The 3,379-nt window shown below is 31.1% G+C and overlaps 1 pseudogene; it reads left to right on the top strand.

Moving 5' to 3' along the window:
* The first annotated feature begins 2,895 nt into the window (after positions 1-2,895).
* LOC123915195 overlaps positions 2,896-3,379 on the top strand; it is a 2,815-nt pseudogene continuing 2,331 nt past the window's right edge.

Below are 3,379 nucleotides of genomic sequence, written 5' to 3'. Positions count from 1 at the left end.
GGACAAACAAGGTCATATTTAACATAAAACAAAGATAGAAAATAATGGAATAAGGAGAAACAAAGAAGACAAGGCCCTATGGCTAATGGACCATGGCCTCTTCTGCTCTGCTGCCCATGTGCAATTCAATTGGGGGGTGGGACACCACAGAATATTATCAACAAAAAGAAAATTAAGGTGAGAAATGATGTCCTATTTTAAGACCGGAAACCCCTAAATTTTTAATGGTATGTTCGGTTGTGAAGAGAAATTGTGAAGAGAGAAATATGCGAGAGACAGGGCCGGTTCCGAGATTTTGTAGATTCAGGACAAATAATAAAAATTAACTCCTAATAAAAAATAAAATAAAAAAAAAAATTATTTATTTAAATTATAAATAATATCAACATCAAAAATAGTCATTTAAACGTTCATTATAAATGAATAGATTACAATAAATGTACCCAAAAGAAATGGATTATTATAACGAAATAATAGTAAACAAAAGCATTGAGTGGGAGTTGAACTCACACCATCTTGGTACTTATCTAGCGCCCCAACCACTAGGACATCATTCATCTTGTGTTATAAAATCGTAGCAACAATACTTGATTACTATTAACTTGATGGGTCAGAAAAAATTGAGCCCCCTAAATTTGGAGGCCCTGGGCTCGGGCCCTGCCTACCCTGGCCCAAAACTGGGCCTGGTGAGAGAGTAAGAGAAAAGAGAAATATGTGAGAATTAGAGTAGATTTGATGTATTGATTGATATAAGAGAAAGATGAGAGAACAAAAAGGCATGAGATCCACCAAATATTCTTCTCTCTTCTCAATTTCTCTCCTTTCCAAACAAGAGAAAATTCCAACTTCTCTATCTCTCTGTTCTCTATTTCTCTCAAACCAATCAAAGCTTAAAGCTTAAAGAACATTTAGAAAAATATTTATATTTATCTCCCTTTAAATACACTTTTGAATATTTATCCTCTTACAACTAGACTAATCAAGTCTTTCGAGTTTATTGTAGGGTATTTCTAAACGGTGCTCCCAGATTACTCTTTAAACGTTCCATGTAAAAGTTAATTACCATCAAATTTACTAAATCATACTAAATATTCCTAATTAGGCATGACAATAAAACCCATACCCGTGGGTATCCGCCCAAACCCTACCCGCTTTGACGGGGAAAACCTGAGTTGACTGAGTTTGAGTTCGTGTTTGGGTTTTTCCCGATTTCAAAAGATGGGTTTGGGTTGAAAAAAAATAATCTTGGACATTTAAGTTCTTTTTTTAATGAAAAAAAAACAACTAAAATACAATCCAAATTCATGTCAAAAGAGGCGTAACGAGAATATCCGAACCCCGTCGGGGATATCCGATCCCCGTTGGGTATGGGTTTGGGGGTATACTTTTCATCCCCGCTCGAAATTGGGATGAGTTTGGGGAAACCCGAACTTTATGGGTTTGAGAGGGCAAAACTCGTCCCCGTCCCATTGCCATGCCTATTCCTAATTAGGGATGACAAAAATATCCGTATCCACGGATATTCACAAATAAAATCCGCCGCGGACACGAAGCGGGTAGTCTAATGGATATCCGAGAGTAAGATAAATTGAAATTTCAACTACTCATTAGTTAATGGATATGAATGCGAATTTCAACTACTCGTTATCCGAGAGTAATATTTTTATTTACCAAATATTAAAGAGCCTTATAAATTATTTTGAAATTTGTGATGATTTATTTTTTTTTTTTAGGAAAACCACTTTATTTTGATTAGAAATGAAATGCATGGATTTTTTTTCTTAGGAGAAATATAGATATTATTATTATTATTATTATTATTATTATTATTATTATTATTATTATTATTATTTCTGGTATATAGACGAAAAGACAAAGTGAAAACTCACACCCATACAAATTGAGTGTGAAATGTCTCAATATTATTGTGTGTTGATAAATAATATTATGTGTCTCTAATACTTATATCTATATAAAATAAAATATATTAGTATTCAAGTTTAGTACTATAATTACGTTCAAAAAAAAAGTTTAGTACTATAAATATTTGTCAAAAAAAATGTTTACTATGGCACTATGAGACTGTTTGGTAAGTCCAATAAGCTAGCTTGTAGCTTATTGAACTAGCTTATAAGTTTGTTTGAAAAAAATGTGAAGTGTTTGGTAACGAGCTTCTCTAACTAGCTTATAGCGTTTTTTGATATGCTATTTCAACTAGCGTTTGAGCTTATAACTTATAGATTTTTACATTTATTCCATTTTTATCCTTATTATATTAGTTTTAATAATTTTAATTCTTTTTCAAAAAAATTAAACTACCCACGTTATTTGTTTTAGGAATAGTAACTGCACTTGCTCTTGTTGAATTTTATTTTCAACCAAATCCTTTTGTTGAATGCATATCAATATTTATTGTTTTTCTTTTTACATATGTACCATTTTAAATAAAAATGATATAATTTTCCATTGAAAAATAAAATATAAAAATTTGATAATAAAGCTAAACAATTTTAGTTAAAAAAATCTCAATTAAATTTATATATCACATTAATAATTTTTAAACTTTAATTTTAAATAAATTAAATATTTAAAATAAATTATAGTTAAAAATGATTTTAAATATATTTTTTAAAAATAAAATTACACATACATGTACTTTTATGTCATTTTATATTTACGAGTGACTTGAAAAGCTAATTTTACCAAACACTCAAATTTAAATCAACTAGTTTTTCAGCTATCAGCTATAAGCTAGCTTTTCATCTATCAGCTAGCTTATAGCTTAATTTTACCAAACAGACCCTATATATACAGCACCTAGGCGCCTTCTTTCATCAACCAAAAAGAGTTACATTGTGATAAGTATCCATTCACTTCAATACTTAAGATCTAAGGATGGCTGCTGTAGCTGACTCCTCCAATCCTGATGCCAAATCCGACTTGCAAAGAAATCTTGCAGATTTTCACCCTACAGTTTGGGGGGAATATTTTCTTCAATATGCTTCAGAATCTATGGTATGTATGTTACTTTTTTTTTTTTTTTTAGAGTAGCCTAGTGACTAGAAAATCCACCTTAAAGGTGAATAAGTGGAGTATCCTTGGTTCGATATCGCTCATACAGTGCAATGTCCCTACCAACTGAGATAAGCTCACAGAGACTACGTTACTGCTTTTTATATACTGGAAGAATGATATATATATATATATATATATATATATATATATATATATATATATATATATATATATATCAAGGTTTTAAATTACGGTTGCGGTCGTGGATGCGGTTGCGGTTGCAAGTATTGCGATTGCGGCTAATGCGGACACTGCGATGCAATTGCGGCCGTTGCGACGTGAAATAATTTTTTATACAGTTATA

The sequence above is a fragment of the Trifolium pratense genome, linkage group LG3, assembly GCF_020283565.1.
Source record: "Trifolium pratense cultivar HEN17-A07 linkage group LG3, ARS_RC_1.1, whole genome shotgun sequence".
NCBI lineage: Eukaryota > Viridiplantae > Streptophyta > Magnoliopsida > Fabales > Fabaceae > Trifolium > Trifolium pratense.
The sequence above is the reverse complement of the archived record's forward strand: the minus strand, read 5'-3'. Positions and strand labels throughout refer to the sequence as shown.